The 23,061-nt window shown below is 40.2% G+C and overlaps 1 protein-coding gene across 4 annotated transcripts in view; it reads right to left on the bottom strand.

The window, feature by feature from the left end:
- Nucleotides 1–23,061, bottom strand: part of SALL2 (spalt like transcription factor 2) — an 802,697-nt gene that overhangs the window by 556,731 nt on the left and 222,905 nt on the right. For all 4 annotated transcript variants that reach the window (XR_013826964.1, XR_013826965.1, XR_013826966.1 and 1 more), the window contains one exon: nt 14,013–14,118. The gene's annotated coding sequence lies outside the window, so the exon portion shown is untranslated. The remainder of the gene's footprint in view (nt 1–14,012; nt 14,119–23,061) is intronic.

The following is a 23,061-nucleotide window of genomic DNA, read 5'->3' as shown; positions in this document are numbered from 1 at the left end:
CAGGACATGGAAGCAACCTAAATGTTCACCAATGGAGGAATAGATAAAGAAGATGTGCTACATATATACAATGGAACATTACTCAGCCATAAAAAAGAATCAAATAATGCCATTTGCAGCAACATGGATGGACCTAGAGATTGTCATACTGAGTGAAGTAAGTCAGACAGAGAAAGACAAATATCATATGATATTGCTTATATGTTCAATCTAAAAAAAATGGTACAAATGAACCTATTTACAAAACAGAAGTAGAGTCACAGATGTAGAAAACAAACTTATGGTTACCAAGGGGGAAATGGGGAGGAGGGATAAATTGGGAGATTGGGATTGACATATAACACTACTATATATAAAATAGATAACTAATAAGAACCTACTGTATAGCACAGGGAACTCTACTGAATACATACATGGGAATAGACTAACATGGGAATAGAATCTAAAAAAGAGTGTAATGATTTACATGGGAATAGAATCTAAAAAGAGTGGATATATGTACATGTATAACTGATTCACTCTGCTGTACAGCTAAACTAACACAACATTGTAAATCTACTATATTCCAATAAAAATCAATTTTAAAAGTCTTAAAAATTTTTAACTCAAAAAATCTTACCTTTTTTTTTGTTTTTTATGTTACGCGGGCTTCTCACTGTTGTGGCCTCTCCCATTGCGGAGCACAGGCTCCGGACGCACAGGCCCAGTGGCCATGGCTCACGGGCCCAGCCGCTCTGCGGCATGTGGGATCTTCCCGGACCGGGACACGAACCCGTGTCCCCTGCATCGGCAGGCGGACTCTCAACCACTGCGCCACCAGGGAAGCCCTACTCCCTGATCTTTGATGACCATCTCGGTCTAAGACACTGATCACAAATGAAATCTTATGAACTGGCATCAGACTGGCTTCAACAAAACCATCTGGGAGCTTTAAAAAATTACACACTTCTGGGAATTCCCTGGCAATCCAGTGGTTAGGACTCCGCACTTTCAGTGTTGAGGGACCGGATTCAATCCCTGGGTGGGGACCTAAGAGCCTACAAGCTGTGCAGCAGGGCCAAGGGAAAAAAAAAATTACACAGTTGTGTGTCTCAATCCTGGAAAGTATGATTCATGAAGTTAGTGTGGGATCCCAGAATTTGTCATTTTAAATCAGTTACACATTGATTCTTTTATCAGCTGTTGTATGAATATCAGCTGTGTCTTTAATAATTTGAAAAGCTGGGAAAAAAGAGAGTCCTAACTCATGCTCGAGGCTTTTGAAACAAATCCACATCTTTAGAGTTCCTAACCCAGTGGAGGAAAATTATTCGATTAAAGATTGGAATAAAATATGGCAGATGGATGGTAACAGAAAGCATCCTTGAGGTTATTCACTAAGAGTATAAGATTAGTACTTGTCTGATTCACATAGGCCAACCCTTTTATCTTGGAGTCAAGAAAATAGTAGGAGAATAAGACATTGATCTCAGACCATTCTATAAGGATTTGATCATTTCAATTATGATATTTCTTTTGTTTTCACATTTTAATGATTCTGAAATTCAGGATTCTTTGACAATTGATAAGATAGTGTGGCTTTTTCCTCTGAAAAGATTTTATTAAAAAGATATTATTTTGGGACCGATAAAATATTATATTTCAAGTAGTAGTGATTCCTCAATCAGTGACCCTTGATTCATTAGTTTTGTTTGGTATAACAAATATTTAGTGAGCATGTAACACATGTCAGTCACTGTTGCTCTATAAATTGGGGTACAATGCTGAAACACAGAGATTCACTCAGTACTGATTTGGCTTCTTATTACGTCCTCTGTAATCAACCTCAGATTCTTTTCTGACATTTAGTGGATTATAGGCTGGCCCACCATGGATACCTGAGAATATAAAGTACTATATAAAGTGCTTAAGAAAACTGTTATCTTCTCAGCTGCAGAAATACCTGGGATGCTCTGTTAAAGAACTTCCATGTCAGGTAGTGTCCTAAGAGCAAAACAGACCTGCGAAGTTATGACAGCTCTTGATCAGATTTCCAAGCACCACCTGAAGACTGGCATGTACCTCATGAATAAAGTCAAGGATAACATTTTTCTGACTTGAGGAGACCAGGAAACGTGCATCCCATTTCAGTGTCTGTCCACCAGGGGGTGCAGTTTCCTAACACAAACACATTTCCTGTCTGAAACTAGGCTCAAGTTTATCACTTCACTGTGACTTCAATATTTCTTCATGTGAAGAGTCAAGGACATTATTCAGGAGACACTCTAGAGATGAACTCTTCTCCAGGCTTAGTGACTGTGATACTCTTAGTGCTTGGTAAGCAAAATGCCTCTAAAAATTTGGATTCTTTCTTCTGTTATGTCAACAAAACCTTTAATCATAATTTTATCCTAGAGCTTTATGCCCAAGATGATACAGAACTCTTTTATTTTTCCCCAGGACAAACCCATGAAGACTCAGTGACCCAGATGGATGGCCAAATGACTCTTCCAGAAGGGGCTGCCTTGACCATAAATTGCACTTATTCAGCCACTGGGTACCCCACTACTTTCTGGTATGTTCAATATCCTGGAGAAGGTCCACAGGTCCTTCTGAAAGCCATGAAGGACAATGAGAAGGGAACCAATAAGGAGTTTGAAGCCACACACCACAAAGAATCAAAATCCTTCCACTTGGAGAAAGCCTCAGTCCAAGATTCAGATTCGGCTGTGTACTACTGTGCTCTGAGTGACACAGTGATGGGAACTGCAGGGGCAGCTGAGCGCAAACTCTTTGAGTGGCAACAAGGGGCCTGGAGGCTGAGTGTCTCTCCATTTGATCCACTCTGTGGCACAGTCTATGGTGGTTTGTCCCTCAGTCTCTGGTTGATACAAAACTCATACAAATTTCTAGAGAATAAGAACAAGAAGTGAATATTCCCCATACCCAACTCTTCATTAGTGATTTTGAAAAAAGAGTCTGACATCAATAGTTCCTCATCCAGGGCCAAAGTAATTTCAAGGTAAAGTCACATAAACAATGAGACTTGCGGCCAATGTAAGAAGACACAAGAAGCACTTGGATGTGTGCTGTACCCCTGTGGAAGGGTTTAGAAACCAGAAGCATTAATTACACTTGAATAATTAGGGTGGATGGTGCTGTGTGTGTTTGTGTGTTTTGAGGGCATTCAGGGAGTGAAGGCTGAAAATAGGAAGACTGAAAATATATAAGCAGCAGACTACTCATGTTCTCTACCAGTGCCTGTGTAACAAGCAGTGATCATTTCCCAAACCCAGCAGAAAATTGGAAGTTAGCCATTGATGAATTGAGCAATAGCACATATAAGTACGTAAGCCAAAATAATGAAAAATTTAAAATGTAATAATTAACTATTCACTTCAAGGAAAAAATTATTATTCAAGAAAGTAGCACACTCATAGTCTATATGATTCAACTAAATTTTCTTCTAGATAAGTTATACCACCAATAGTCATGATTAGGCAGAATATCTATTTTCCCCAAACCTTGTGTATTACTAAGGTTCTGGACTGTTGCTTATCAGTTAGGCTTTTTTTACAAAAATCAATAATTTAAAATTTATGAATGAGATGGAGCTTCATTTCATTTAAAAGTCATTTATATATTTTTGTGTAAATTGTCTATTCTATTCATATATCTTCCCATCTCCTACTGTGTTATAGTCATTTAAATATAGATTTTAAAGAACATTCTCTATGTTAAGAAAGTTGTCATAAGACTTTCACATATACGTGTCTTTTAAAAAAGTTTAATTAACCTTTTTGACTTTGTTTATGGTCTTGATTGTTTGGCAGGCAGAATTTTAAAAATAGTATGTAGTAAATTTTTGAAAAATTTCTTTTATGGATTCTGAGTTATATTTCATGCTTAAAAATCTGTAGCACTCTAAAATGATAAAATTTTATCTCACATTTTCTTTAGTTTTTCTCAGATTAATTGTCTTTAAATCTTTAAATTTGCGTGTGTGTGTGTGTGTGTGTGTGTGTGTGTGTGTGTGTGTGTGTAGAGAGGTTGAGGTTTAAGGCTTTGTAGTTTTCTTAATTTTTGTTTCTTAGTTTATTTTGAGGCAGCTTTCCAGGCTCAACATTTTGAATGACCCATTTTCTGCCAGTAGAAATTATGAAATTTTGAATTCAGGGAGGCTTAACTTCTGTGTGTGTAAACTATTTACAATATTTTGGAGGGCAGTTTTTTTAAGCATATCATATGATTCAAATCACAAATAATAATTCGGAGTCTTCTGTTCCATTGGCCTGTAAGTCTGTTTTTATGCCAGTACCATACTGTTTTGATTACAAAAGCTTTGTATTATTATTATTATTTTTTTAATTGCGGTACGCGGGGAATCTCACTGTTGTGGCATCTCCCGTTGCGGAGCACAGGCTCCGGACACGCAGGCCCAGCAGCCATGGATCACCGGCCCAGCCGCTCCATAGCATGTGGGATCTTTCCAGACCAGGGCACGAACCCGTGTCCCCTGCATCGGCTGGTGGACTCTCAACCACTGCGCCACCAGGGAAGCCCTGTATTATATTTTGAAATCAGGAAGTGAAATGCCTCCCACTTTGTTCTACTTGCTCAAGATTACTTTGGCTATTTGGGGTCCTTTGCGATTCCATATGAATTTTAGGATTGTAAAAAATGTCATTGGGATTTTGATACGCATGGCACCGAATCTGTAGATTTTGTGCAAAAGCTTTTAAGTTTAATTAGGTTCAATTTGTTTATTTTTGTTTTTAATTTTCATTACTCTAGGAGGTGGGTCATTAAAGATCTTGCTGTGATTTATGTCAAAGAGTATTTTTTCTATGTTTTCTTCTAAGAGATTCAATAAATAAACAATGCATTGAGTGAGATATTCTTTCTTTGTGAGAGCTTCCTTGTAAATGAATTCTTGATCTCTGTCAAACTATGTGTCCTGATTTTTGGCTAGGGAAATTGTGTCACTGACTCTGATAATTTTTTCAGACTATATTTTCCCCAGATGAAGCCCTTATTTTTCTCTGAGGTATCATTTCCCTTTCTGTACTCCTTCCTGACATGTCTGATTACTGGGGCACTTTAAGTGGAGGCAATGTTGTGAGGGTGGAAAGCCTAGGTATTTCTATACCTGTGATCAGCAATGTAGCAGACAGTAGGGCACTGGTCTCAGCAGCAATGCCAGTACCTTGCTGAAAAACTAGGAGGAAATCTCTTTGCTCTCCTATCTCCTTGTACTCCTCTTCGTTAAGGACAGCTGGGACTCAGCCTACCTGTTACTTTCTTCTCAGCTATTTGGGGACTAGAGGAAAGGCTTTCCCCAAACAACTAGTTTCCTTCTTAGAAGTCCATTGATCTGTACATGCCAAGCTTTCTCTACAACCTATTGTTTTCTGTTCTTCATCCTGGAGTTCCCTGCTACTGACCCCAGATTTCTATATGAGCCTCAATGGGACACCTCACTTAAGCTCTGTTGGCACAGCATGGCTGGCTTCCACAGAAGCTCCTTGGCTAAGCACAGGGGATCAGGGACATTTTAAATCTACCATCTTTCTAGAATTGCCTTATTCTTAGGTCAAAAAAACCTGTAGAACTAAAATTCTAAAGGGCCATTCCTGGTGTGAGGAAGGTCAGAATCAACGATGATGAATGGAAAATACCTTGATATGGTAATGTTTACACATTTCATTAACATACTTGTACAGAAGCTTAAATTTCTGTGAAGGCTGATCTATCAATATTTTCCCTTATTCTTTCTGTCTCTCATGTTTAGAAAATTCATGACCATCCTAAATTTATAAAAATATGCTTTCATTTTATTTAAAATATTAATTATCTTTTTTTGGAATATATTTCGTAGCTGATGGTAAGGTATGCATCCAAATTTAGTTGCTGATCTCTAAAAGACTCTCCATTCATGAAGACATATTTTACTGAATGTACCATCTTTTCCCTATTTTTTGATAACTAAATTTCCATAAATAATCTGTATGTTTGGACTGTTATGTTGGACTGTTATATATGTTATATAATCTGTTATGTTCCGTCAATATCTCTATCTGGACCTTTCTGGTAACATGCTTCTTCACTTAGTACAGCATTACACTTTGTCTTACTAACTGTGGAGGAAATCTCTCACCATTCTGTTTCAGAACTGAAGACCTCCTGAAGCTCGAGATTATCTGCAGTATCAGATAGGGCCTCTAGAGGAAGATGCTACACAACTTGAACTTGATAGAAACCAGAAAGCAGCCAGCCCTTTGAGGAAGAGTTTTTACTTTGCATGCCAGTGTAAACTCACTCACTGCTCTGTCTGGGTGTCCATGTGGCTGAACTGTTTCCAGGAAAAACCTGCAGAGAGGAGCTTCCTGTTTCCTCACAGCTCAGACATGAAGCCCATCCTCATCTCAGTGCTTGTGATGATAGTCACACTCAGTGAGTAAAGTCTCTTTTTATTCTATCTTTCTCTGGTCTTCTGATTTAGAATCAGTTTAACGAACTATTCTCCTCTGTCTGCAAGACAATCCCTGATCCAGAATTGGTGTTACAGGAGGAACAAGAGCCCAGACAGTGACTCAGCCTGAGGACCACATCTCCGTCTTTGAAGGGTCCCCAGTGCAGGTGAAGTGCAACTACTCATATTCTGGGAGTCCTGAGCTCTTCTGGTATGTACACTACCCCAAACAACACCTCCAGTTACTCCTGAGACACAGCTCAAGAGAGAGTATCAGAGGTTTCACGGCTGACCTCAACAAGGGTGAGGCATCCTTCCATCTGAAAAAACTATCAGCTCAAGAGGAAGACTCAGCGGTGTATTACTGTGCTCTGAGGGACACAGTAACTGGTTTTACAAAGGAAGCAGAGCACAAACCCCTTAAGAGTTACTGAAAAGATTTCTAAGTTCCCTATTTGGCCACAGTGGGGCATTCTCTCTCTAGAGACTGACACTGAGTTTACCTCTCAGATACAGTTGCCATCAGTTGTCAGTTAGCTATAGATTAATCTCAAAAATTTGTTCAAGGAAATTCTCATTACCTACAATGCCTAAATTAATTTTTAAAATAGTAAGTGCATTTATTCTATAGATTAGTACCTGGCAAAATACTTTTGAAATAAAACTATGTAATGGCATAAAAATCCTTTTCTTGGCCCAGAGGGGCTCCCCAGGCTTAAGTGGTGCAGTCCCTCCTCTCTATCTCCTCTGCCGTAGCATCCACCCCCACGTGTTCTCATCTCCACGTACTGAAGCACAGTTCCTGAAAAGGAGGATACTGTTTCCCGACATGTGGTTGCTGATCTTTCTACAGCTAATGCCTTTCCTCTCATGCACTTCATGGACCCATACTACCCAAATCAAGTGCAATCAGGAGAAACATCACAGCAATTTGAACAAGGAAAGTTTAATATAAAGAATTATTAACTAATAACAGGAGTTATTTACTAGTGAGTAAAAAGAACTCTAAAGAACATAAGAATAGCATAGGTAGGGAGACGCTGTTATCTCTAGGACTAAGCCAGAGTTCCGAGGAAACTAACACGTTGTAATTTGTACCCCCTTCTCCTACCAAGCCAATGACTCAGGCTTCATTGGGGAGTGTGTGGCTGCAGCCTGCTGGATGGGGAAGTTTGCTAAGTTGCCAGAGAACAAGGATGACAGGCAGTAGAACACCTCCCAGGGTTCCAACACAATTTATAGGAAGCTGGCAAGGGAGTGCTGGTGAATTTGCTTGGGTGATTGTGAAACCTGCCAAGAAACCACCTGGGGGGCTGTCATTAAACGTTGCTGGAGGTGAGCATCACTGGTGTCCCACAGGATGGCCAAGCACTGCAGGAACAAGAAGTGTGGAAGGGCTTCCCTGGTGGCGCAGTGGTTGACAGTCCGCCTGCCGATGCAGGGGACAGGGGTTCGTGCCCCGGTCCGGGAAGATCCCACATGCCACAGAGTGGCTGGGCCTGTGAGCCATGGCCGCTGCGCCTGTGCGTCCGGAGCCTGTGCTCCGCAGCGGGAGGGGCCATAGCAGTAAGTGGCCGGCGCAACGCAAAACAAAAACAAAAACAAAAAAGAAGTGTGGAAAACATGCCAGGACCTGGAAGAGATGCTGCTTCTTCCTGCAGTGTCCTTCCCGTTCCCTCTACTGACAAAGCTTAACATCATGCCAGCTGGCGAAGGAGAAATGTTTACAAGGTCCATGTCCAGAGTCACCCTCTGAATCCATGAAGGGTGGATTTATAATTGAAAGGCAATAAATTGGTAAGTGGCATGCCCCATCTTTCTGATCTTTCCTACACACCCCTCCATACACATTTGAACTTCCAAACACGGTGAAATGACTCTGTTTCTCTCTAACAAGCTAAAGCTGTCCTTTGAACAAGTGAAGACGTTCTCATCATTTCCCCCAAATGAGGAGACCCATAATCCCAGCAGTCACTACGGATCACTGGCTGTATTAATTACTTCTAAAATTCAGAGGAAATTTCACTGAAAATGCTGTTATACACAGACTAAATTGTAAAGTTAATCTCTGACAATCTGCATATAAAATAATTATGGTGAGGAGAAAGAAGAAAATGGCAATGTATACAAAGGAACACATATATAAAGAGCAAAAAGAAAATACAGAAAAGTACTACATTCTTAGATTCCCAATTTGGTCACGATACTGCAGTTGACATGGATGGCTTCTTTCTTTTATTACACAGTTTATATTTTCCCTGCCCTCAGGCATAACCTCAGTGGATTAGGTTACTTCCCTAGTGGTGTGATCCAAATCTTCATTCTGAAAGGGTCTGAGTACTCAAAAATCTTGTCTTTTTATTGCTTGCTGTAATTTAACATTAACGTTTAGTATCAGGCTTGGAAGTTCCCAGAGGCTCCCCTAGGAAATCTCCTGGGTTCCAGACATAGTCCTCTTTGTATCTGTTGTGTAGCAGCTACCTAATTCCTCCTTGCTAATTGGTATCAATCACTCCAGTCAGTAGAGTAACCTCATTTTCTATTCATTGCTGTGAGACATATGCAGCCCAACTGGCCACATGGCTGTCTTATCTTCCAATTCAGTGAAATTATTGCTGTGTCCCCTGGTGAAAGCCTTCCTCCTTTCAGAGAGTAAGACCTCCAAACCAATACAGCTCAAAGTTACAAACATTGGGAGCAAAAATACTGCTAGTAGGTTACTGGTAATAATCGTGAGAGCGTCCACTCCCAGAGCCACTTCCTTGATTCCTGGACTCATGCATTCTGGGTATGGGGGAGAAAACATCATATAATAGTCTCTGCTATAAAGCATACATTGCACCATATAAGACAGAATCCCATCTTCTTACAGAGTTGTTTTCCAACTGGTGCTATAATGGAATCAATAAGCCATTCTACATTTCAACAGGCCAGCCACTTCTGGGTGATGGGGTATGAGGTAAGATAAATAATCCCATGGGCATGTGCCCATTGCTGTAATCCTGTGCAGTGAGAATAGCTTCTTCCTCAGAAGAAATACTGTGGGCAATCCCTTGATGAACTTAGGCATTCTGTGAGTTTATAAGGATGATGCTGGCAGAGTACAATGAGCAAGGAAGACAAATCCATATGCAAGTATCTGTGTCTACTCCTGCGAGAACACATCTCAGTCATCTCCATCATGGAAGATGTCTAATGCAATCCACTCGTCGTCAGGTGTCTGGGCAGTCTCTCTGGGGAATGACACCATATCAGGGGCTCAGCATTAGTCTCTGAGTTTGGCAGATTAGTCACTGAGCGACAGCATTAGCTAGGTCAAGCTTGGTAAGGGGAAATCAATGTTTTTGACTTCATGCATATCTTCCATTCCTGCTAGCAAGGCCACTTTGCTCATGGGATCACTGACCAAGCATCGAGGTGGCTGGGGAAAGACGCTGACACATCCATAGAGTGCATTGTTTTGTCCATTATTAAGAGCTTCCATTTCCCTTGGCCAGTATCCACATAGTGCATAATTATCTTGACAGTCTGTGCCCATTCTGACAGGTCCATCCAGATACCTCTTTCCTAGATTTCCTTGGAACTAATCTTCCGATCTTGTTCCTTCCAAGTCTCTTACCAGAAAAATCATTAGCAACTGCCCGAGAATCACTGTAGATCAGTACCTCTGGCCATCTCTCACTCTAGAGAACATGAATAACCAAAAGGTATCACCTGATGATGTGGAGGGATTGTCCTTCATCTTCAGCCTTCAGTGGGCTATAGTGCTAGTTTTGTGTGGTACCAAAATAATGTGCAAATCCATATGAAAAATAGGCTTGATTTTCTTGTTCCTTAGTGAACTGATTATAAGGAACTCCCCAGAAGGTTATAGACATGGTTAAGGGAGAGTATACAAAACAAGAAGAGTTTGTGTCAAAGGAATCTGAGGTGCTTACTCATTCAGCTTACCTGGATCTTCTGGGGATGCCTGAGTCCAGTCTCTTATATATCATTTCCACTTGATGATAGATTGCTGCTGGGCATGATCAACAGTGCAGGTATGTAGCTGGACAACACTTGGTTCATGATAGAAGTTCAGGCTGCATGGTCACTAAGTTAGTTTTTTCCTAAGTTAGATATTGAAACTTTGCCATGGTCAATTAGCAAGTCAGAAGCTGTTTCTTAAAAGGAGAATCAATATTTAACGAAAAGGGCATATATTCCCCCCAGCCCCCAATACTAGTGGACTACGCTGCAATTTTCCTGTTGGTGTTTCCCATGTCTCCATCCTATTTGCCATGGAAACGCCAAGCATCATTTCTGGATCTGCTGGATCATAAGACCAACGTGAAGAAGCAGATAGCACTGAGATGTTCCTTCCTCTGCAATTTTTTGGAACAGTTTAAGAAGGATCAGTGTTAACTCTTCCTTAAATGTTTGGTAGACTGACTCAATAGCTTTTTTTTTTTTTTTGCGGTACGCGGGCCTCTCACTAGTGTGGCCTCTCCCGTAGCGGAGCACAGGCTCCGGATGCACAGGCTCAGTGGCCATGGCTCGTGTGCCCAGCCGCTCCGCAGCATGTGGGATCCTCCCGGACCGGGGCACGAACCCGTGTCCCCTACATCGGCAGGTGGACTCTCAACCACTGCGCCACCAGGGAAGCCCTCAATAGCTCTTGACTCCAGTTATTTGACCCTATTGGAGATGCTGAGGCAAACCCAATATTAATTAACGTATTCCTTTTTTACTTAATTCAGCCAGAGTTAGTTTCTGTTACTCACCAATAAGAACCCTGACTTATATACAATCTCATTCCAGCATTAGGCAAATTAGAAAAAAGAAAAGAAAGCTCATATATAAAATACCAGAAGTGATTGTAAGAAACCTAACAGTGCTCCTCAGAGGTATTCTGTAAATACCAGGCATCAATATTCTTTCTTAATTGAGTTTTTACATGAATTAAGCTGTATCTGTTCTTACTCTAGGCTAGAACTGGAGTGTAATAAAGGCAAAGAATAGACTAGCTTTGTAATTTCTTCTGTATCAGCTCTAACGCTTCGCCTTCCACAGCCGGCTCTATTAGCCGGATGATGTTGCCACCACAAGATGGCAGTACCCTCTCTTCTCATACTTGCTTGGTTTGAAATCAACATGTTTGTATTGAAAGCGCAGGATTGAGCTCCCTCTGATTGGCTGGGTAAGAAGCCTGAGTCTCTCTCTGGGATCCAGAGGGACTAGATAAATATACCCAGAAAAAAGAACTAGACTGAGGAACCTGGCTTCATTTCAGGCTCCTGAGCTGAGTCTCCTGTGATCCCAATAAGGAAGAAGAATGGAGAAACTCCTGACCGTGTCTTTGGTGATTCTGTGGCTTCAACTGGCCAGTGAGTTGGGGCTCTTGGCGATGGGAAGAGGGTGACCAAAGTTCCGAGCCCACAAGACAGAGGGGCAAAATCTTCTTGTTAATTGGGAAATGTACCCCCAAATTATGGAAGGAAATGCAAACACTAGAGAGTGAAAATGCAGTGACTGACTCCTGGCCTCTGGCCTTGTGTTTCTGCCTAGGGGTGAATAGCCAGCAAGGAGATGAGAATCTTCAGGCCCTGAGCATCCAGGAGGGTGAAAATGCCACCATAAACTGCAGTTATAAAACTGCTATAGAAACCTTACATTGGTACAGACAGGATTCAAGGAGAGGCTTTGCCCACCTGATTTTAATACGTTCAAATGAGAGAGAGAAGCTTAGTGGAAGACTGCGAGTCACGCTTGACAACTCCATCAAAGGCAGTTCCCTGTCCATCACGGCTTCCCAGGCTGCAGACACTGCTACTTACCTCTGTGCTACGGATACACAGTGCTCACCAGGCAACTGCAGCCCCAACGCAAACCCTGCCAGAGCTGCCTCTTAGAAGCCGCAACAGTGTGTAGACTTGGTGGTTATGTCTTCCCACAAAGGAGAGTCTACAAACAGCTGGCAACAGGAAAGGGAGGCCTGTCAAATTCTTGATGTTTTGGGCAGCATGTTAGACTAGGGTAAAGGGCATGAGATTTAGAACGGGAAACTGAAATACCAGCTTCAGCTCTGCCCATCCTGGCTCTGTGTCCTTAAGCACACCATCGGTGTAGCAGCCTTCAGTTTCCTCACTTTAAACAAAGGATTTGGACTCATGAGCCTAAAGACCCTTCAAGCTCTAATTTTACCAGGTCACTTGTGGAGGATGAGGAAGGACTTGTCAGTATTAGAAGGTCTCATCTGTTATATGTACAGCCCCCTCAGGACTTAGGTGGCTTTGAGATGCATGAGAGGATTTTTGCATTTCTCTAATTCTAACAGTAGATTCATCAGACATTAGAGTTAAAAAGGATCTTAGGACTCTTTCAACCAAACTTTTCATTTTAAAGCTGAGAAGTGAAAATGTTGTATAATAATAGATACAAAGATCTGAATCTTTGGAGTAGTAGAGACAAAGATCTGAATCTGATTCTCCCATTTGTTAGTTGTGTGATTTCCAAGCTTCAATTTCTCCATTAAAGAGATGGGAATTTATCAGGGAGTCATAAGCTTTCCTCATACAAGTGAGAGATGTTCTCAGCTACCAGGTCCTAAAATGTTGTGTTTTGAAAGTGGATACTTCTATTATCACATATATAACAGTTTTCCGTCCATTTTATTCTTGCTTCTGGTAAGAATAGTTTTTTTGATACATTTTTGATGCTACTGAAAATGTGTTTGTGGAGAAAGCGCATTTGTACTTATGTGATGCTTGGTGGAAAAGGTAGGGGAGGGCAGGCAAAAGGTTGGTAGGACTGTGGTTTCCACATGCCAGAGCTTCAACCACCAACATCACCTATATCAGAATCACCTACAGCACCTTGAAGATCTGGGTTATTAGGCACTTACTCAATCAGACTCTGATGCACTGATGCATTGTATTTATTTATTTTTTTTTGCGGTACGCGGGCCTCTCACTGTTGTGGCCTCTCCCGTTGCGGAGCACAGGCTCCGGACGCGCAGGCTCAGCGGCCATGGCTCACAGGCCCAGCCGCTCCGTGGCATGTGGGATATTCCCAGACCGGAGCACGAACCCGTGTCCCCTGCATCGGCAGGCGGACTCTCAACCACTGCGCCACCAGGGAAGACCGATGCGTTGTATTTTTAATGAACATCTTCTATATCAGTTAGAGACTGGGTCAGCTTCAACTTACAGAAACTTCAAATATAATATTTTTAACAAGGTGGAGTTTACTTTCCTTTCACGTAAAGAAGCTCTGTCATATGTATCATACGCAGTCCAGGGCTGCTATACTACTCTGTCATATGTATCATACGCAGTCCAGGGCTGCTATACTACTTGATTTTTTTATAAAAAATCAAGGGGCTTCCTTCTAGCTCTCTGTCTCTTGTCCTTAAAGTGTCACTTTTGTTTATATACTTGGCAGAAACTGCTAGAGGTCCATCCACTTTATACACATTCCAGGCAGGAAGACAGAGAAGGTCAAGCGGCAAATGAGTACATGCTGGCCAAGTCAATCATTTCCAGAAAATCCACCCAACAGCTGCTACTTACATTTCACTTACCAGAGTGTTATTCCATTTCCACACCTTTCTCCCGTCTGCAAAGGAGTCTGGGATGTCAGTATTTTTTCAGTTTCAGCATGTTGTCACTCACATCAAAACTGTGGTTCTATTAGTAAGAAATAGGAGAGAATGGACATTCTTTAGGCAAATAGCAATTTCTGCTATCCTCAGTTTAGGGTATATTAAGACTCATATGGGGTTTTTTGCTTCATAGTTATTCATTTTTGAAATAGTATATCTAGTCTATCTCCCAGTTCTGTTGAGTTTGCTTCCTAAAGGTCTCCAGAACATGTCACAAACCTCACACGCTAATTCACCTCCACCATCCTAATTAAAAATCCATTTTAGTCCCTTGCTCCCCAGCATGTGACACACCCCATCATTCTTCAATGTAGTCCTCTTTACCACAGTGAGAATGATCTTGTCAGAGTGCAGATTTGAGCATGTGAATCACCTGGATCCCCATTTGCTCTTAGAATAAAGAGAAACTTCTTTTAAAATTTTTATTTATTTTATTTTTGGCTGCATTGTGTCTTCGTTGCTGCGTGCGGGCTTTCTCTAGTTGTGGTAAGCCAGGGCTACTCTTCGTTGCAGTGCACAGGCTTCTCATTGTGGTGGCTTCTTTTGCTGTGGAGCACGGACTCTAGGTGCATAGGCTTCAGCAGTTGCAGCACGCATGCCAGGCTCAGTAGTTGCGGTACACAGGCCCTAGAGTGCACGGGCTTCAGCAGTCACGGTGTGTGGGCTCAGTAGTTGTGGCTCATAGGCTCTAGAGCGCAGCCTCACTAGTTGTGGTGCACAGGCTTAGCTGCTCCACGGCATGTGGGATCTTCCTGGACCAGGGCTCAAACCCGTGTCCCCTGCATTGGCAGGAGGATTCTTAACCACCGTGCCACCAGGGAAGTCCCAAAACTTCTTAATATGACCTACAAAACTTTGCATAACTTAGGATCTTGTTACCTCTCCAACCTCATTTCACAATGTACTCCTAATCTCTCTCCCTCTCTGTCTCTCTCTCTCTTCAATACTGGTATTATTTAAGTTTCTTTTTTTAAAATTAATTAATTAATTTTGGGCTGCGTTGGGTCTTTGTTCCTGCGTGCGGGTTTTCTCTAGTTGTGGTGAGTGGGGGCTACTCGTTGTTGCAGTTCGCGGGCTTCTCATTGCGGTGGCTTCTATTGTGACAGAGCACGTGCTCTAGGCACACGGGCTTCAGTAGCTGTGGCACGCAGGCTCAGTAGTTGTGGCACGTGGGCTCAGTAGTTGTGGCTCATGGGCTCTAGAGTGCAGGCTCAGTAGTTGTGGTGCACAGGCTTAGTTGCTCCATGGCATGTGGGATCTTCCTGGACCAGGGCTTGAACCCATGTCCCCATTCATTGGCAGGAGGATTCTTAACCACCGCACCACCAGGGAAGTCCTTAAGTTTCTTAAAAGTACCTTTTTCCTACTATATGACCCCTTCATAGCAACTGTAGGTGATTTCTTATTTATTTTCCTTTTCCTAAATTTTTTTCCTCCCTTCAACAGAGTAAAAAAAATAGTAAATGCCTATTCATTCTTATACATCTGTCCAAGAGTCTCTAGCTAAAGGAAGCTCAGGGGGCATTTTTAGAATTATAGACCTCTGCATTTTCACATTTGCAGTTTTCCCTTATTTCTTTGATTATTTGATTAAGACCTGTTTTCACTACTACTTCTGTGAGTTCCTTAATGGTAGCGTCCATATCTGTGTGTCTCACCCTTGAAAACTCAGCATCAATGTATCTTAGGCATTAGGATCATCTAATATCCTTCTTTTTCTTTTCTATCCATTAATGTATTCTTTATTTTAAGTCTCCTCAAAAGGATATGATAATATTTATTAAAAAAAGAAATCTTTGGAAGTTTATGGATACATTCTTTTGGCATAGCAGGGATTGGCAAAGCACAGCCCACAGGGCAGAGCAGCCTGCCACCTGTGTTTGGAAATAAAGTTTTATTGGAAAAAACAGCCATGTCCATTTATTTATGCATTGATCATGGATACTTCGTGTTATAAGAGCACAGTTGAGTAGTCACGACAGAGATTATATGACTTCAAAACCTAAACTATTTACTATTTGACCCTTTACAGAAAAACTGTTTGCCAACCTCTGGGGTGTAGGAATTACATGGGAATTTTTAGATTTGCAGTTTTCTGTTTGATAGCAACAAATTAAATAACAAAAGCATATTTCTAATCATCTGTATGGCCAACTTAGAATACTCCCCTTAGTTTTGAGGCCTTTGTGTTCTTTATGTTATTTTATCAAATGAAAGACAAATGGAATAACGGCACTTTACAAATAAAAGCATCTCCGTTCTTTAAATCGATAAGTGTTAAGAATATTTTTTAAATATTTAAAAAATTTTTACTGAAGTATAGTTGATTTACAGTGTTGTGTTAGTTTCAGGTGTACAGCAAAGTGATTCAGTTATACATATGTATCTATTCTTATTCAGATTCTTTTCCATTATAGGTTATTTCAAGATATTGAGTATAGTTCCCTGTGCTATACAGGGATCTTGCAGGGCAGTTTGTCTTGCATAACACCTGAGCCAAGATTTTCTTGACGATTCCACCAAAGGATCAAGAAACTAGAGGAATAGTTCTGTCAACTTTTATGTAACTCCAAACAAAACCTCCTGCTGCTTCTCAGCCAGCCATGCTGTTTGCTTTCTGCATACTGCATAATGGAGAATTTAACAGTTATCATAGTTTTAATGGTACTGGAGGATGTAGTCACTGTCCTCACCTAACAGGGTGGATGTCTGGACACCCACCTGAAGGTAAACACTGCCTTCTTCCCTAACATTCTGGAGTCCTGCACACTGGGTGTTGGACACCTGAGCATTGGGAGTTAAACATCAGGATAAACAGGCCAAAGAAATGGAGAGGGAGATAAAAGAACAAAAATAAATCTAAATAGAGGAAATAAAGTATTCAAGCAGGTTTTATTTCCCTGGTAATAACTGCATCAGCTCTCTACTTCCAGTCTGAGCCCTCATTCCACATGGCTGGGTCCAGGCTAGTGGGAGTACAGGCAGGGCATAAGAGTTGTTTTACTTACCTGCTCCTCACTCAACTGAAAGCAATTTGACATAGGAATCGTGTCTGGTTTTGGTTTACACATTGTAGACAACTCTGTAAATTTCCAGAATGAATGCTTGAGCCTAGGGATTCCTGAACACGCACAATAATATAAGAGTACCTAGGTGGTCCGCTGAGCCAGAGAGTCTTGCCAGCAGGATAACTCTACTCAAGACCCTAATTTTAGTAAGAGCTAAAAAAATAGATCATTTTAACTGGTGAGAAAATCTATGTAGGTGAATATGTATCATTTGAAGAAGACGATTCTTGTGTTCAACTGACTTAGTCATAGTCATTGTTACTAGATTGACAGCACTGCCCTGAGAGCCTGTGTAAGGCAACATCACAGCTGTCTGCAGAAACAAAGTCCCCATGCCTTAAAATAGTTGATGTGAGCAAGTAACAATGTTTTGACTTCTTGCTATAAATACAGTCATACTTTGCATAAAGTAAACCCAATCCTAGGGAAAGAATAAGCTATGAAATGACCCTGTCAAATCTCCTGCTGTGTTCACTTCACTAGCACAAATAATTGCACAAGAAACTAGACAAACAAGCTGGCTGACACTGAGCAACCAGTTCTTTACATTGAGATTCCTGAATCCCTAATAATACAAATAAATAGGAGACAGATAAATACCACACACGTGCCTCTGGAATGAAGAGTCTGGCTAGTACTATTAAGTATCGAAACTCTACTTCCTTAAAAAGTTATTTACTTGAATTAAAACAAGAATGTGACAAGAAGTGAAAAGAAGGTGTTTCAAAACAACTAAATGAAGTGGAGAAGGCAACCTTCAAGAAAAAAAATTCAGAATAATGATAGTGATCCAGGACCTTAGATAACGAATGGAGGCAAAGACTGAGCAGATGCAAGCAATGTTTAACAAAGACCTAGAAGAATTAAAGAATAAACACCGAGAAGAATTCAAGAACAAGCAAACAGAGTTGAAAAATACAATAACTGAAATGAAAAATACACTAGAAGGAATCAATAGCAGAATAACTGAGGCAGAAGAATTGATAAGTGACCTGGAAGACAGAATGGTGGAATTCAGTGCCACGGAACAGAATAACAAAAGAAGAATGAAAAGAAATAAAGACAGCCTAAGAGACCTCTGGGACAACATTAAACTCACCAACATTCGCATTATAGTGGTCCCAGAAGGAGAAGAGACAGAGAAAGGAGCCAAGAAAATATTTGAAGAGAATATAGTCGAAAACTTCCCTAACATGGGAAAGGAACTAGCCATCCAAGTCCAGGAAGCACAGAGAGTCCCAGGCACGATAAACCCAAGGAGAAACACACTGAGACACATAGTAATCAAAGAGGCAAAAATTAAAGACAGAGGAAAATTATGAAAAGCACACAAGGGAAAAACTACAAATAGCATACAAGAGAACTCCTGTAAGGTTAACAGCTGACTTCTCAGCAGAAACTCTATAAGCCAGAAGGGAGTGGCACAATATATTTAAAGTGATGAAAGGGAAGAACCTACAACCAAGATTACTCTATCCAGCAAAGATCTCATTCCGATTTGATGGAGAAATCAAAAGTTTTACAGACAAGCAAAAGTTAAGAGAACTCAGCACCACCAATCCAGCTCTAAAACAAATGCTAAAGGAACTTCTCTAAGTGGGAAACACAAGAGAAGAAAAGGACCTACAAAAACAAACCCACAACAATTAAGAATATGGTAATAGGGACATACATATCCATAATTACCTTAAATGTGAATGGATTAAATGCCCCAACCAAAAGACACAAGCTCGCTGAATGGATACAAAAACAAGACCCATATATATGCTGTCTACAAGAGACCCACTTCAGACCTAGAGATACATACAGACTGAAAGTGAGGGGATGGAAAAAGATATTCCATGCAAATGGAAATCAAAAGAAAGTTGAGTAGCAATACTCATATCAGATAAATAGATCTCAGAATAAAGAATGTTACAAGAGACAAGAAAAGACACTACATAGTGATCAAGGGATCAATCCAAGAAGAAGATATAACAATTATAAATATATATGCACCCAAGATAGGAGAACCTCAATACATAAGGCAAATGCTAACAGCAATAAAAGAGGAAATCGACAGTAACACAATAATAGTGGGGGACTTTAACATCTCACTTACACCAATAGACAGATCATCCAGACATAAAATTAATAAGGAAACACAAGCTTTAAATGACACAATAGACCAGGTAGATTTAATTGATATTTACAGGACGTTTCATCTAAAACAGCAGATTACACTTTCTTCTCAAGTGCACACGGAACACTCTCCAGGACAGACCACATCTTGGGTCACAAATTAAGCCTCAGTAAATTTAAGAAAATTAAAATTATATCAAGCATCTTTTCCGACCACAAGCTATGAGATTAGAAACAAATTACAGGGAATAAAACGTAAAAAAACACAAACACATGGAGGTTAAACAATAAGTGACTAATTAACCAAGAGATCACTGCAGAAATCAAAGAAGAAATGAAAAAATACCAAGAAACAAGTGACAATGCAAACACAATTGATCCAAAACCTATGGGATGAAGCAAACACAGTTCTAAGAGGGAAGTTTATAGCAATAGAATCCTACCTCAAGAAACAAGAAACATCTCAAATAAACAGTTTAACCTTACACCTAAAGGAACTAGAGAAAGAACAAACAAAACCCAACGTTGGTAGAAGGAAGGAAATCATAAAGATCAGAGAGGAAATAAATGAAATAGAAACAAAGAAAAAAGTAGCAAAGATCAATAAAACTAAAAGCTGGATCTTTGAGAAGATAAACAAAATAGATAAACATTTAGCCAGACTCATCAAGAAAAAGAGGGAGAGGACTCAAATCAATAAAATTAGAAATGAAAAAGGAGAAGTTACAATGGACACCCCAGAAATACAAGGCATCATAAGAGACAGAAATACAAGGCATCATAAGAGTCAGCCAGGAAGAAACAGAAAATATAAACAGACCAATCACAAATAATGAAATTGAAACTGTGATTAAAAATCTTCCAAGAAACAAAAGTCCAGGACCAGATGGCTTCACAGGTGAATTCTATCAAACATTTAGAGAGGAGCTAACACCCATCCTTCTCAAACTCTTCCAAAAAATTGCAGAGGAAGGAACACTCCAAAACTCCTTCTACAAGGCCACCATCACGCTCATACCAAAACCAGACAGAGATACTACAAAAATGAAAATTACAGACCAACATCACTGATGAATATAGATGCAAAAATCCTCAACAAAATACCAGCAAACAGAATCCAACAATACATTAAAAGGACCATACACCGTGATCAAGTGGGATTTATCCCAGGGATGCAAGTATTCTTCAATATACACAAATCAATCAGTGTGATACACCATATTAATAAATTGAAGAATAAAAACCATATGATCCTCTCAATAGAGGCAGAAAAAGCTTTTGACAAAATTCAACACTAATTTATGATAAAAACTCTCCAGAAAGTGGGTACAGAGGGAACATACCTCAACATCATAAAGGCCATATACGACAAACCCACAGCAAACATCACTCTCAATGGTGAAAAACTGAAAGCATTTCCTCTAAGATCAGGAACAAAACAAGGATGTCCAGTCTTGCTACTTTTATTCAACATAGTTTTGGAAGACCCAGCCACTGAGATCAGAGAAGAAAAAGAAATAAAAGGAATCCAAATTGGAAAAGAAGAAGTAAATCTGTCACTGTTTGCAGATGACATGCTACTATACATAGATAATCTTAAAGATGTCACCAGAAAACTACTGGAGCTAATCAGTGAATTTGGTTTAGTTGCAGGATACAAAATTAATGCATAGAAATGTCTTGCATTCCTACACATTAACAGCAAAAGATCAGAAAGAGATATTAAGGAAACAATCCCATTTAACATCACATCAAAAAGAATAAGACACTTAGGAACAAACCTACCTAAGGAGACAAAAGACCTGTACTCAGAAAACTATAAGATACTGATGAAAAAATCAATGATGACACAAACAGACGGAGATATATACCATGTTCTTGGATTGGAAAAATCAATATTGTGAAAATGACTATACTACCCAAAGCTTGATAGGGATTGCACCGATCTACAGATTCAGTGCAATCCCTATCAAACTACCAATGGCATTTTTCACAGAACTAGAATAAACAATTTCACAATTTGTATAGAAACACAGAAGACCCTGAATAGCCAAAGCAATCCTGAGAAAGAAAAATGGTGCTGGAGGATTCAGGCTCCCTTACTTCAGACTATACTACGAAGCTACAGTAATCAAGACAGTATGGTACTGGCACAAAAACAGAAATAGAGATCAATGGAACACGATAGAAAGCCCAGAGATAAACCCATGCATCTATGGTCAACTAATCTATGACAAAGGAGGCAAGGATATACATTGGAGAAAAGACAGTCTCTTCAATAAGTGGTGCTGGGAAAACTGGACAGCTACATGTAAAAGAATGAAATTAGAACATTCCCTAACACCATACACAAAAATGAACTCAAAATGGATTAACGACCTAAATGTAAGACCAGACAATATAAAACTCTTAGAGGAAAACATAGGAAGAACACTCTTTGACATAAACAACAGCAAGATCTTTTTTGACTCACCTCCTAGAGTAATGGAAATAAAAACAAAAATAAACAAATGGGACCTAATGAAACTTAAAAGCTTTTACACAGCAAAGGAAACTATAAACAAGATGAAAACACAACCCTCAGAATGGGAGAAAATATTTGCAAATGAATCAACAAAGGATTAATCTAAAAAATATATAAACAGCTCATGTAGCTCAATATTAAAAAAACAAGCAACCCAATCCAAAAATGGGCAAAAGACCTAAATAGTCATTTCTAAAAAGAAGACATGCTGATGGACAAGAAGCACATGAAAAGCTGCTCAACATCACTAATTATTAGAGAAATGCAAATCAAAACTACAATGAGGTATCACCTCACACTGGTTAGAATGGGCATTATCAGAAAATCTACAACAACAAATTCTGGACAGGGTGTGGAGAAAAGGGAACCCTCTTACACTGTTGGTGGGAATGTAAATTGATACAGCCACCATGGAGAACAGTATGGAGTTTCCTTAAAAACTAAAAGTAGAACTACCATACGACCCAGCAATCCCACTACTGGGCATATACGCAAAGAAAACCATAATTCAAAAATACACATGCACCCCAATGTTCATTGCAGCACTGTTTACAAAAGCCAGGTCATGAAAGGAACCTAAATGCCCATTGACAGACGAATGGATAAAGAAGATGTGGCACATATATACAATGGAATATTACTCAGCCATAAAGAGGAACGAAATTGGGTTATTTGTAGAGATGTGTATGGACCTAGAGACTGTCATACAGAGTGAAGTAAGTCAGAAAGAGAAAAACAAATATCATATATTAACGCATATATGTGGGATCTAGAAAAACGGTACAGATGAACCGGTTTCCAAGGCAGGAATAGAGACACGATGTAGAGAACAAATATATGGACACCAACCAGGGAAAGCGGGGTGGGAGGGGATGGTGGTGGGATGAATTGGGAGATTGGGACTGACATATATATACTAATATGTATAAAATAGATACCTAATAAGAACCTGCTGTATAAAAAAATAAATAAAAGAAGGTGTTTCAAGAACCAAGACACCTAAGTAAGGTCACCTATCCCTCGTAAGGCTAAAGGTGTAAGGCTGCTGTTATCTAAGTATGGTTCATGGGCCCAAAGAAGGCCCTTTCAGGGTGGTTTACCAAACTCGATGAGTTTTCTCTCTTTTGTTGCAGATTAGTACTCCGCACAGGATTCACAGTGACCCCCTCTGTCATTATCTCTCTCTCTGTCTCTCTCTTTTTGTACACGTCCCTCCTCTCTGGTACACTGGTCCACAAATTCTAGGTGCTTCAAG

This window comes from Stenella coeruleoalba (assembly GCF_951394435.1).
Source record: "Stenella coeruleoalba genome assembly, chromosome: 2".
Lineage (NCBI taxonomy): Eukaryota > Metazoa > Chordata > Mammalia > Artiodactyla > Delphinidae > Stenella > Stenella coeruleoalba.
Note: the sequence above shows the minus strand (reverse complement) of the source record. Positions and strands in the feature narration are given on the sequence as shown.